The following is a 14,061-nucleotide window of genomic DNA, read 5'->3' on the forward strand; positions in this document are numbered from 1 at the left end:
AGACAGCAAGAGAAGGCACGACAGGAAGAATGTAAAATAATGAGGAAGTTAGTGAAGACAGATGGCTGGTTCCCTTATATTCAGTCTTGAAATACAAGGATACAGCAAATCAGTGGTCATTTACTGGAATAGATCGGTAGCAAATTTACCGTGGATAAATTTAGAAAAAGATAACTAACTCCTTCACACAACATAATTAATCTGTGGAATTCCCTCCTACGGGGAAATTGAATCAAATAGTTTAATGAGATTTAAATGGGAGTTGGATAGATGTGTGAATAACTACCGCACAGGCAGTTAAGCTAATATACCCAACTTACTTCAGCATGACAAGGGAGCACAAACATTTCCTTTCTGGACAAGAGCTGATGGTGTGTAGGAGTAATTAAAGATTGCTATGTGCAAATAGAAACTTACTTTCAATAGTGTTTCAGCTCCTGGCTGGCTATTTTGCAAATTTTGAAGGAAGGAGTGTGGAACATTGTTGCAGTCAAACCACCAGCAGCCATCTCTTTCTTCATCATGTTTCCAAGCTGACCACATGTGCATGTCTGAGCTCAGACGCCATTTTTGAACTTACATTTTGTAATGTAAGCTGGGTGAGCTCCTGTTGCTCGGTCCCTGCTCCTGCCAACCTAGCAGTTCGAAAGCACATCAAAGTGCAAGTAGATAAATAGGTACTGCTCCAGCAGGAAGGTAAACGGCATTTCTGTGTGCTGCTCTGGTTCGCCAGAAGCAGCTTAGTCATGATGGCCACATGACCCGGAAACTGTACACCGGCTCCCTCAGCCAATAAAGTGAGATGAGCGCCACAGCCCCAGAGTCGGTCATGACTGGACCTAATGGTCAGGGGTCCCTTTACCTTTACCTTTACCTATGTGTAACTGTGCATGACATTGGGAGAGCAATGTATAATTCTCTTGGGAATGCCTATTCAACTTAGAAAAACACAACTCCAGTGCTACAGGAATTGCAGTAGTACCTTAGAAGTCGAAGTGAATCCGTTCCGGAAGTCTGTTCGACTGTCAAAACGTTCAAAAACCAAAGCACAGCTTCTGATTGGCTGCAGGAAGCTCCTGCTGCCAATCGGAAGCCGCGCAAGCCCCACTGGACATTCAGCTTCCAAAAATAGTTTGCAAACCGGAACAGTCACTTTGCGACATTCAGGAGCCAAAACTTTCAGGAACTAAGGTGTTCAACTTCTAAGGTACGACTATATATGTGTCTCCCTGGCCATGTTAGGAGTAGCCAGATGTTAAAGGACAGCTATAGGTGGCTCACATCAACCTCAGCCAGCATGGACAGTGATAAGAAATTATGGAGTTGTAGTCAGACCCAAGGTGTACACTGTCTGCTCTTAGGAAATGATACCCAGAAATGCCAGCAATCTGGTCCCTTTGCATGCAAAAAATGTGCTCTATGAGTGTTGATATTGTACAGCTGTTGGAAATGTTTTGGTATCTTCTGGAGTGCACTTTCAGTTAAGGGGGGTGGGAATGAAGCCCAATAAGCCTGATAAACACACTGCATGAACTGAGTCTGCACCCCTAGAACACTCTGCAGAATCATCTGCAACAGATGGTGATTTCTGGAAGCTCGCTGAATTTAGTGAATATTCGAACATGCACAACTGCGTTAGCCACATGGTTCAGTATTGTTGGTTATGCAATATTTATATCTAGACTGTGCTGTAAAAACAAAATAACATTGAGACTATTTCCCAAATCAAAAGAATCTGCCTTTCCAACAGCTAAAAGGTTTGCATGATTCTTGTTCAGCGAACAGCAGGTGGCAAGACTTTAAAGTGGTCCCTAATAAACTGAAATGAATATTTCATGCCTTAAAAAGGAATTTTGCAGCTAGAAGTTTAAAAAGGTAGTGATTGTCCTGGGTTGATATTTCCCAATTAATACAGTGACAGTGCAGTCCTTTGCACGTCTACTCAGGAGCAATCCCTACTGAATTAAATGGGCCTGGTAAGTGTTTATAGGACTGCAGCCTAAGTTGATGAACCTCCTTGAGATGTGTCCCTCTACTAGCTTGATATTAATGTTTAAGGTAGCTTCTAAATATTAGATAAGAATTCATAAAACTGATCTTAGCAAAGCCACATAGCATCAAAGGTTCAACTCTTTCCAGTTGCAGTATTCAAGATCTTGTTTATATTTTACAAATAGGTTCCTAGCAGGACTGAAATGGTCAATCCATTCAGAGTACATTTCATTTCCATATAATGCCTGATGCTCTGGGAGTCGTTTATGCATCTGTGCATATGGTTGTGGACGGATGTGAAATGAGACGCTAACATATAGATCTCACTTCTGTGCACATCAGTGCATTCCAACACGCCATAATGCATTCCAGAGTGCATAAATCTTTCTTTGTGATGTGATTTCAGGAAACTGTTAGCTGTTCAATTCATTCTTTAGTTGTAAACAAGATTGTGCAGATTTTGAGTAATTCCTGAAGCTATAGAAATCTTGAAAGATGTAATTTGTCTATTAGCCAATTATATTGCCACCACCCCTGCAGTATGGTCTTTGATTAATTTGAACTAAACTAGGGGTTAATTCTGTCAGGCTTTCTACATACAGAAATATCATTACTAGTATATAATCAATGGAGAGGCCATTGCATTAATTGTACTGCTCTTTTATAACTTGCATATTTCAGCAGAATTTTTTGTCATGCACTTTAAAAAGAAATTATCTGAAAGGGCAAAGTTTTACTCTGGGGATCCAGTATGTGGAATAAACCCTGTCTTAAGCGTTTTATAATTTTAGCAGAAACGGTTTTACTTTCTGAATTTTGTATTATAGCCAGATTAAGTTTATACCCCCATCACCCCATCTTAATGTCATCAGTTATCTAATACAATAGTTGAGCATTAAAGAATTTAAGACAGTGGCATTAGCTACAAATCCTTTCCCTGCTGCTTTGGAAGAACGTTTGTGTCTTGTACTTGTAAGGCAGACAACTTAGCTCCCTTGCAAGTAAATTAATTTAGTTTATGAGCCCTGCAATTTGGTCCATGTCGTAAATTATCTAATTCAGTAGTTAAGCATCGTAGGAGTGAGAAGCAATGTTGGCTATGGATACAAATCCCTGCTCAGCTGTTTTGAAGAACAACTGTAGCCATTTTCATAAGTTAGCTTCATGCATGGACCAAATGCATGGAGAAGGCATTGGCTTTGCTTTTTGAGCCTTAACCCCAAATTTGTGGTCATGTGCAACATTTGAAAAGAAGGGGATCTTACATATGGACGGCTCTGTGTACATAGGGTTGTTGCCAACAATTAGTCATACTCAGAGTAGACACATTGAAATTTATGGAAATGACCGACTTATGACTATTAATTGTAGTGGGTTTACTCTGATTAGAACTTAGTTGAAGACTAGCCATGGCTACTAGCCTTGATCACTATGATGTACTTCTACTTTCAGAGGCATTGTACCACTTTCTAGAAATCACAGGTAGGAAGAGTGCTGCTGTGCTTGGGTCCTCTTTGTGGGATGTGGGTGGTGCTGTGGTCGAAACCACTTCTTGGGCTTGCCGATAAGAAGGTCGGCAGTTCAAAACTGCACAACAGGGTGACCTCCCGTTGCTCTGTGCCAGCTCCTGCCAACCTAGCAGTTCGAAATCACACCAGTGCAAGTAGATAAATAGGCACCGCTGCGGCGGGAAGGTAAACAGTATTTCCATGCACTCTGGTTTCCATCATGCTGTTCTGTTGCACCAGAAGCGGTGCTGGCCACATGACCTGGAAAGCAGTCTGTGGACAAATGCCGGCTCCCTCGGCCTGAAAGCGAGGTGAGCGCAGCAACCCCATAGCCGCCTTTGACTGGACTTAATATTCAGGGGTCCTTTACTTTTTTCTACCTCCTTGCAGGCTTCCCAGAGGCATCTGGTTGTGAAAAGAGGAAGTTGGACAATGTGGGCCAGTGCTCTTCTTATGTTCTGTTTTAGAACTTTCGCTGAACATGTGGCATATAATGTCATGGGTGTTCCAGCCGGCATAATTTCATTCCTGCTCTTTTTAGTCTATATGACTCATGAAAAGGGCCTCCATGTACCAGGCAAAAAGAGCAGAAAAACCACATATTGGTTAACCACATTGCAGCTGCAAAAATGCTTAACTTGCCCTGGCCTTAATTTCATTCACAAACTCTGTGATTAGACTGATTGCCAATGGTAACCTTGTAGCAAACTGCTAATTTACCTGCTGCAGAACAGGCTGTTGTTAGGATGGCAGAAGTCAACTTCAAACTGGATGGCTGAAAGGATACTCGAGAGAAAATAATCAAGACTAACAAAGGGGAATAAAAGTGACTTATCATTGGGCATGTAACTTTGCTTGCTTGCAAAAGGGAGACGGGGGGCTGGGAGCAGGAACTGAACAATCCAGGAGTATGCAATGGACTGAAATAAAGGATCCTTTGCTTTTCAGTTGTTCTGAAATTGTGTAGGGTCAAAGACAGCCAGTTACTTCTGAGTAGGGATGGGGGAGAAATTTGAGTCAGTGCACATTTAAAGGTGAATCTACACCATTTGCACTTTCTGAAACTGTATTGAAACTGAAACACAGCCATCCTTCAGAATTCGCACATCTCTGGACTTTGCAATGCATTTTCCCCCAGTCAAATAATATGCACAGAAATGCATATACTGGGGCAAAGTATGCATAAAAGTGCGTATATTGATGAGAATATTCATTATATTGGCGAAAATTGCATTGCAAAAACGTGTATGTTAGGCAACTTTGCATACAAACATGCACATATTAAGAAAAATACACACTAAAACAGTGGATGTCCCAGTGTGCTGGGTTCCGGATGCCAGGGCTGACTGGAAGTTTCATAAGCAGAGTGTTCCACCCTTTAAGTCCTGTAAATGTGTTTATGCAAGAACTACGTTTCATGAGAGATTTTGGCCACTAAGTCCTTTGCTAATGGCATGAGGAAGGTCACCAGAGCAAGGCAAGAAGGTGCTGGAAGGTTCCTCATGCGGAGAACAGCTTTCATTTCATTTCATTTTCATAATTCCACGTTGCCTTTATCCATCTTTTACAAGGCTTTTTCATCATTGCTTTGTACTTGGAAGGTACGCCACATGTATTGTTTTAGGGATTTTGTCAGGAAGAAGGCACTTTGGTTAAATCCAAAACCTTTGTGCTGTTCTATTCCAGTGACAGGATCCCATTTTAACACACAAGGGTAAGAGCGACATCAATTTGAGAATGTGTGGTCTGTAATTTTATATAATATGACAGATTCTTTCCTTTTTTTACACTAAGCATTATTTATTTAGACTGTTGTTCTTTTGCCATCTAAACAGCATGCAGATAAAACAAGGATTGTGCTAAATATAGTATCTAGATAATTAGATGGAAATAGCATATATTGTTTCATTTCTAACCATTTTGAGTAGGCTCTGAAGAGTATAAATTAGTTATGGTAATAACGGAAGTCCATATGCTCTCATTTCCCTTGAAATAGCAGGGAAGCTGTAAGCCTTTTACATATGATTAACTAGATTTCACAGGATTATTGACTTACACACAGACCACCCAGTTCACTTAATGCTCATGTGATAAAGAAATGCTTCTGGAAAACTAATTTACAGCTATTTTTCTAAATCCTGGCTGATCATTTACATGCTAGATTTCATGCTGGGATATGGTTTTGCAGAACCTGAATTGGTCCAGAACCTAAAACTCCTAGATCAGAGCAATATGGTCAAGGACCCATGTTACAGTATTTCAGTGGAATAGCTAGTCCGGTGGTTTCTCACTGTGCTGCCTTCCAGAAGTTGGACTCCAATTCCCATCATCCCCAGCCAGCATGTCAGTGATCTAGGATGACTCCATGTTGTTTACCCTATGCATCCATGGCAAACCATTCTTATATTCCCACATATAAAAAAGGTAAAAAAGGTAAAGGATCCCTGGATGGTTAAGTCCAGTCAAAGGCGACCATGAGGTGTGGTCCTCATCTCGCTTTTCAGGCCAAGGGAGCCAGTGTTTGTCCACATACGGCTTTCCAGGTCATATGGCCAGCATGACTAAACCGCTTCTGACACAATGGGTCACTGTGACGGAAACCAGAGTGCACGAAAATGCCATTTACCTTCCCACCATCGCAATGGTACCTATTTATCTACTTGCACTGATATACTTTCGAACTGCTAGGTTGACAGAAGCTGGGACAGAGCAACGGGAGCTTACCCCATCACATGGATTCGAACTGCTGACCTTCCAATCGGCAAGCCCAAGAAGCTCAGTGGTTTAGATCACAGCGTCACCTATATCCCTCTATTCCCACGTATAACTAGTAGGGGGACATAAATTTAGGAGACTGAGTATATAGACAAGCTACTTGGATGTTTGACACCTATCACTTGTTCTTTGTACAACTTCGCTATTGAAAACAAGTGAAGCTGGGCTCTCATTAGGGCCTTGGTGGTTACCAATGCTTCCTTAAGGGAAAGGATGGTTGTGCCCGCATTGAAGCAGTTGGTAGCTCGGCCTCTGTTAAACCAACGCAGTCTAGAACAGTGTTTCCTAAACTTGGGTCTCCCACTGTTTTCAAACTACAATTCCCATCCTCCTTGACCTCTGGTCTTGCTAGCTAGGGATGATGGGAGTTCTAGTCCCAAAACAGCTGGAGACCCAAGTTTAGGAAACACTGGTCTAAAATTTAATGATCTGGTCAACTATTGTCAGGGTCAAATTTATCATTCTCAACCAAGGTATTGGAAAAGGCTATGAAATCTCAACTCCAGACTGTTTTGATTATTATTATACATTCAGGTACAGCTTTTGGCCTGGTTCAGAATGGAAACCACCTTTGGTCATGCTGGTGGATGACCTGTGTTGGGAAATGGATTGAGGAATTCAATCCTTTTACATTCTCCTGTTCTTCTCAGTGACATTGAAATCACAACTGTATCATTTGGGACTGCTTCTCTGAAGCAGGTCCTGGGTGCATGGTGTTAAGAGTGATTGTCGTCCTTCTTGTGGTGGTTGGTCCAGGACGTGTACTTTCTGCACCACTGTGATAAATGTTCAAGACCACACTGGCGATACCAGCAGTGAGAAGTCTTCTGATGCCAGTGTTGCCCTTTCTGGAATTTTGAGCAGATCTAGTATAAGAAGGGTAGGCTCCATCCATCCTGGGACAACCGGCTTTCCTGGAGTGGTATGGGGAGGATGGAAAGAACAATGGCTCCCACACCACTAAGAAACCTTAGCTCCATTGACTCCAGTGGGAATTGTGAATCAAAAGTAAGACATAGGACCTCAGCCTTTGTTATTAGTCAATAGCCTTCCAAATTGAATGCACAGTATTCACAGTGTGCCTTGAGATGGATGAATGAAAATAACTCATTAAAGCGAAACATAGGCATTGATATGAAGAACAAATAATACACAGAGGAACATGTACATTCGATATATTGTGAGTATTTCGTTTTGATTGCATTCTCTTATCACCCTTGGAAACAAAGAATAAATTGATTAGGATTTATTTATTTTTTTGGTTAGAGTACAACTTTTTCGTTAACTTCTCATGTTTACAACAAAATCATTGCCTATCGATTTTCACCAGTGCGTGGAATGATTGTACAGTAGCATTTCTGTTTTAATAAACCCCTTCCCCCTTCTCTCTGTAATTTTAATTGTGCCTTATTGCTGTTGATATTCTGTAGTTCACAGCCCTGGCTGTGCTCTGAAGCAACAGAAGACAATAGCCCTACAGCAAGATGCAAGAATAAAAGCTTGAATACTGATGAGTCGCTTTTCCTATGTTTAAGAGGTCACTTGCAGACCTAGAGCAGAGGTGGGCAATCTGCAGTTCTTGTGATCAGATCTCTGGAAAGAGCAGTCTGTGTTTTTCCCAACAGCCCACTAAGTAGGGAGAGAGAGAGAGAGAAAAAAAAGGGGGAGTGGGAAGAAGAGAAAAGAGTGAGTAGCAGAAAACGAGAGAAAAGACAGAGATGGTTTTGGCTCCTCCCTTTGTTTTGACTCTTCATGAAGCCTCTGACAGATTTCCAGAGGGAATGCAGCCTTTGACAGTTAAAAAACAGGTTAACTAACTCTTTATAGAGGCTGTGGCAAAGTTTACAAGGCCATGTCCTTTAGTCCATTTAAAGACCTTGCTTCCAAAGTAGCTGAGATAGTGGCATGTGGGACACTGTAGCATGAGCAGGAAGAGTAAATATCCAGTGGGCTTCCTCTTGTCAGCAACTTCCATATCACTCCTCTTTGGGGGAGTCTCAGCGCTGGCACATCTTTCATAGCTTGTAGTTAGTGGACATGAGAAAATTTTATTTTGGGCAATTTCGCATCGTGGAGGAACAGGAAGCACAGGGCTCATTCACTTCTTGATCACTCCTCAGAACCCTTTGTCCACAGCTGCTCAGAGACTTCTGGGCTGCTCCTCTTGACTAGGCTGTGATTCAAAGAAATGCTTGTTCATTATTGAATTATTCAGCAAGCTGAAGAGCAGGCAAGGACACCTCTGTAGTACAATGGTACCTTGGTAATTGAACTGCTTGCCTCCTGAACAAATTGGCTCCCGAATGCCGCAAACCCGGAAATGAGTGTTCTGGTTTATGAACGTTTTTTGGAAGCTGAATGTCCGACTGCTGCTTCTGTGGCTTCTGATTGAGTGCAGGAAGCTCCTGCAGCCAATTGGAAGTTGCGCCTTGGTTTCTGAACCATTTCAGGAGTCGAACAGAGTCCCAGAAGGGATTAAATTTGAGAGCTAAGGTACCACTGTACAGTGGTACCTTGGCTTAAGAACTTAATTTGTTCTGGAGGTTTGTTCTTAACCTGAAACTGTTCTTAACCTGAACTTTAGCTAATGGAGCCTCCTGCTGCCGTTGCACTGCCACTGCACGATTTCTGTTCTCATCCTGAAGCAAAGTTCTTAACCTGAGGTAATATTTCTGGGTTAGCCGAAATTACATACCTGAAGCATATGTAACCTGAAGTGTATGTAACCCGATGTACCACTGTACAGTGGTGCCTCGCAAGATGAAATTAATTCGTTCTGCGAGTTTTTTCATCTTGCGAATTTTTCGTCTTGCGAAGCATGGTCAAGTCGCAACTGCACCTCTTCATGCGGTTTTAAGAAAAAGGAAACAAACTTGCAAGACGTTTTCGTCTTGCGAAGCAAGCCCATAGGGAAATTCGTCTTGCGAAGCAACTCAAAAAACGAAAAACTCTTTCGTCTTGCGAGTTTTTCGTCTTCCGAGGCATTCATCTTGCGAGGTACCACTGTATTTACTTCCAGACCATGTAACAAATGGTTTGTTTTTACCATGCACACCGCTTCCCTGGTTACCAGGAAGTACTGCAGCAACTGTAAACCTTTTAGTATCATGGCCCCAATCTGGACCAAAATCTTGGGGTTCCACTTATGCATCATGAAAAAGGACACCAATCCACTTAACTTATACATTTGCTACTTTATATGTCTAGACACACATTTAGCAATAATTACTATAATTTAAATAGAAATGCAATCCATTTCACCATTGCAGGTGTATACCCACTCAGTCTGTTCTCCAGGTGCTAAATGTTGTTAGTGCTAAATGTTGCAGCTGTCCTCCTGCTCTGCCTTCTTAAGCTTCTTTATCTTTGCATTGGACTTCCACTGGGCAACCCTTCAAGTAGAGGACACCTTCAATAGAAAAATGCCATGTGACACCCCTTCATATAAAGAACTATCCTGACGTAGAACATGTGGCTAATTCCACATCCCTATATTTTACCCATGTTTGCTTTCTGCATAAGTGTTTCTAGAGTACAGGAATGGTCCAAATGATCGCATTAAGAATCAAGGTCAGAAAACGGATTTTTGACAGTGGGTGATTTGGAAGAAACAGTGGGTAGTGGCCGGCCAAGCTTCACTTCCTCGCCCTCCCTATGCAGTCATTAGCAGTACTTCATTTCTTCTTCTTTTGATGTTCAAGTATGAAAAGTTATTTCATCAAGTAGTGTTCCACTTCTTTTAAGCTGCAGGAGTTGTGGGTTATAAGCTTTGGCTTTTGTGAATTCATGCGTGCGACTCTACAGCAGATCTCCTGCGAAGGTTGGAACTGTCTGTAAAAATATGTCATATACGACTTCTAGAGTTTCTGCTGAATGTGACAAGTCACTTTGATGCCTGGTAGTGGAAGCAGTCTAGTAACTCCTGTAATGACTTTGCACTGTGGAAGCAGACAATTGTTTACCTGCTGTGTGCTTTTGATGTAAAGCTTATGGGGCGGGGGGAAAACTATGTTTTGCTGAGGAGCCCATTCGAAACAAGAAATGGTCTCTACAACTCTGCTGGTGAATAGACTTTTAGGTGTCTCTGCAGAAAGGCATCTTAAATGCAGATAACATGATGAACGTTAAGAAAGTCAGAGCAGTATGTACCTATCTAACCTTAATTAGCAAGTTTCCATATTCATTTCATAGGAAAGAGTAAGCTGTTAAAAATATATATTTATCACCAATTATAAAACTGGGATGAGTTTTCGGACCTTAAGAGAAGGTGTTGAAATGAGTGTTGGTTAGAAATGTGAAACTTTCTTTGGTGTGCAACTCTGAATTTGCACAACGCTGACAAATGTTTTCACCTGATTTACCTTGCTCCCTTATATTTAATAATTCTCCATAGTAGTTGGCTCCTGTCATCGTCAGTGCTGCAGAATGTAAAGAGGTGCTTCAGATTTTTGCAAGACAGACTCCCATGGTATTCAAGCAGGATTTAAGCCAAAGTTTCTTAAGTTTAATTGACACTGAAATGAGACTGCCTAAATGTGTATTGGTGAAAAGGTTAAACATGTGGATTTTCCATAGAGTGATATTAAAGCGAAGGAGAGCACTTTGAGCTCTTGCTGAGTTATTAATTAACTGATAGTTGTTCTCTGGTAGCTAACATGTGAGTGTTGTAGCCTTAGATCATGTGATGAAGGTATTGGGTTGCAAATCTCCATTTTGAAGGGAGTTGCCTTTCAGTCTTTGTAAATGAAACTCTCCTGAAGGGAGAGTAAACATCCTGGAGGATGGAATGTAGGCTGTGGAGAGAGGGGGGAAGGGAGGGGGAGAGAGAGAGAGTTTATAGGTCTGTTTGGATTATTTCATATTATCTAAGATGCTGAGCCTCTGCTGGACAGCACAATACATCATATGGATGTTGTGGTTGTATCTTTGATGCCTATGTTTTGTTTTGAGTTCTGCTTGTAAAAGTTTGAATAATATTTTTATGGGTCTGGACAATGGTTCATTTCCAAAAGGAGTCAGTTCTTAGGCTTCCAGTCTCTTCGAACTGTACAGTATTAATATCTGCAACAAAGTTCACCTTGGATCCTGTTTCAAACGCAGCCCAATAAATGAATTATTTTTCTTTTTGGAGAGAGTTCATTGCTGAATAGCCACAGTCAGCCACCCTTGCAGATCTAGAATCTGGGAAGAGAACTCCTAGGGCAGATCTCCAAGTGAGCCTGACCTTTGATTCCCCGTGTTGTTGTTTAAAAAACTGCATCCTGGTATTACCGTAAGTCAAATTGGAGCAAATAAACCTTAGAGAATTGCAGACTAGCTACAATTTCACAACTACAGCCAGAATGTAATATTGCTGGTGGCTGCCAGAACAAGGGGCTACGCAAAGCCGGGGGGGGGGGAGGGGAGCCCTTGCTGTTTTCTCTGTGTGGCTACAGCACGTATATGTGTGAGTGGCTATAGTACATATAAATGCACTAAGGTGATAGGGGCTTTGTTTTAAACATGGTAACATGCCCATGTCATGAAACTGAATGCATATGCACTACTCTGTCTTGTTGCATTCTGCTCTTTATAAAAGTCCTACCAAAGTCTACCAGGCAGTCAATGTTAGCATTCACTGGCATATGTTTAGGCTATAATATGCAGTCTATACATGTTCAGAAGCAGTATATTCTTGGGCCCACATCTTTAAAAATCTTAATCTGGTCCCTTTCACAATGGCAAAGGAGTCTGCACATGTTCTGAGACATTTTGCCTGAGTTGCCAGGATGTTTGAAAACATAAAAGCAGGAGCCACGGTTGAAGATGAAAACCCATCTTTTATCAGCAACCTATTTCCAGCTGTAGAATAAAGTGTGCCCACTTTATTAATTTTAAAAAGTTGGTGACTAAATACACTTAAAAAATGCCCTGCTCTTGTTACTAGCCTCTGAGTTCTTTGCCATGATGAGTCAGCTCTCCTAGAAATATTACTGCTTCTGATAGATAGTGCTCTTTGTGCTCACACTGACTCAGACAACTATGGGATAGGAAGCCAGAAGGCAGCAGGAAGGGACCTTTAAAATCCAATACCTCTATTCCCCAATGCATCATATTACTCCAATTGCCTGAGCAATGATAAATCCTATTGAGGGATAGCGGGATATAGAGCTCATTCATATTTGTGGTTTCCGCAGACATGCAGCCTTCCTCAACCTGGTGCCTCTGGATGTTGCTCGACTCCAAATCCCATCAGCTACAGCCAGAATGGCCAATAGTAAGGGATGATGGGAGTTGTAGTACGAGAACATCAGGGGGACTCCAGGCGGGGAAAGGTTGGCATATGTTTACCCATAGCAACCTTTGTTGTTGTTGTTGTTTAGTTGTTTAGTCGTGTCCGACTCTTCGTGACCCCATAGACCAGAGCACGCCAGGCACTCCTGTATTCCACTGCCTCCTGCAGTTTAGTCAAACTCATGCTGGTAGCTTCGAGAACACTGTCCAACCATCTCATCCTCTGTCATACCCTTCTCCTTGTGCCCTCCATCTTTCCCAACATCGGGGTCTTTTCCAGGGAGTCTTCTCTTCTCATGAGGTGGCCAAAGTATTGGAGCCTCAGCTTCACGATCTGTCCTTCCAGTGAGCACTCAGGGCTGATTTCCTTAAGAATGGAGAGGTTTGATCTTCTTGCAGTCCATGGGACTCTCAAGAGTCTCCTCCAGCACCATAATTCAAAAGCATCAATTCTTCGGCGATCAGCCTTCTTTACCTACTTCAGTGTTTATCTGTCCTTCATCCTTCGCTCCACTGACATTCCCCTTCTGCTTCTTTTCAATCCACTCATTCAGTCCACACAGCCATATTGCAGTCGTTCCACAATAACTGAAACCCCATTAGTGGTGGAGGAGATGGAGTACCTGAAGTGCTGAGGTTATCATTTGCTCAACCACTCAGTGATTATCACTCCAGCTCAGGTGTGCCAACTGTGTGGGGCTGAGGTGTCTTTGGGCCCCCCAATATCTGTTTGAAGGGGGCCAGGCCCCCTCAATGTTGAGGGGACAGAGGGGGCTGAGCTCCTCCTCAGCCTGAGAGAGGAGGAGCCACTGGTCATTGAAACTGCACTGTGCTGAGCTCTGTGCTCGGCCTCCTTCTAATGATGTGACGCCGCATGCACGTCACGCCATGACACCACACACATGTTTCACACATGACGCCACATGCATGCAATGCATGCCAGGCCTCCTCAATCTTGGGCGCGATTCGGCACCTGTGCTGCAGCTGATTAACTATCTCTGTCTTTCAGAGCTGGGAGGTGTAACAGGGAAAAGCAACCAGCTTCTAGAAAGCTCCATGATACATGGTTATGGATGTGTTGAGGAACCTGCTTATGCTGGGAAGATCAAAAAGGGTGCAATGGAACTGACAGAGTGCTAAAGTGGAAGTCTAATATGAGGAATCCTAGAAAACAGGCAACCAAATGGAAGTGTTTTGGTTTCTAAAGATATCTAGAAGTGGAAACAGAAAGTAGATGAACTACGAGGGCTATCATATTCACCAAGGTCAACCTCAATAAAACATGGCATATGTTGGGAGAGCTTGTTCTGGATTCTCTCCCCATAGTCACAAAAAGGGGTGGGAGAGAAATTAGGTTCACTTGGTATTTTACTGTGAATTTTGCACTTCCCCAAACAATATGGAAACCAACACACAGCTAACCATAGAAATTTATACTTTTTCAGATTTTATAATGCAGTTCTCAAATGAAAAATTGTTTAAAATATACATATATTAGGAGAAAGTGTGCATG

General features: G+C 42.2%; 1 protein-coding gene across 4 annotated transcripts in view; it reads left to right on the top strand.

Annotated features, from left to right (window-relative positions):
- The window catches only part of GRM8 (glutamate metabotropic receptor 8), a 564,746-nt gene that overhangs the window by 195,388 nt on the left and 355,297 nt on the right, over positions 1-14,061 (top strand). The gene's annotated exons all lie outside the window — the stretch shown is intronic.

The sequence above is a fragment of the Podarcis liolepis genome (genome assembly GCF_965112155.1).
Source record: "Podarcis liolepis genome assembly, chromosome: 10".
NCBI lineage: Eukaryota > Metazoa > Chordata > Lepidosauria > Squamata > Lacertidae > Podarcis > Podarcis liolepis.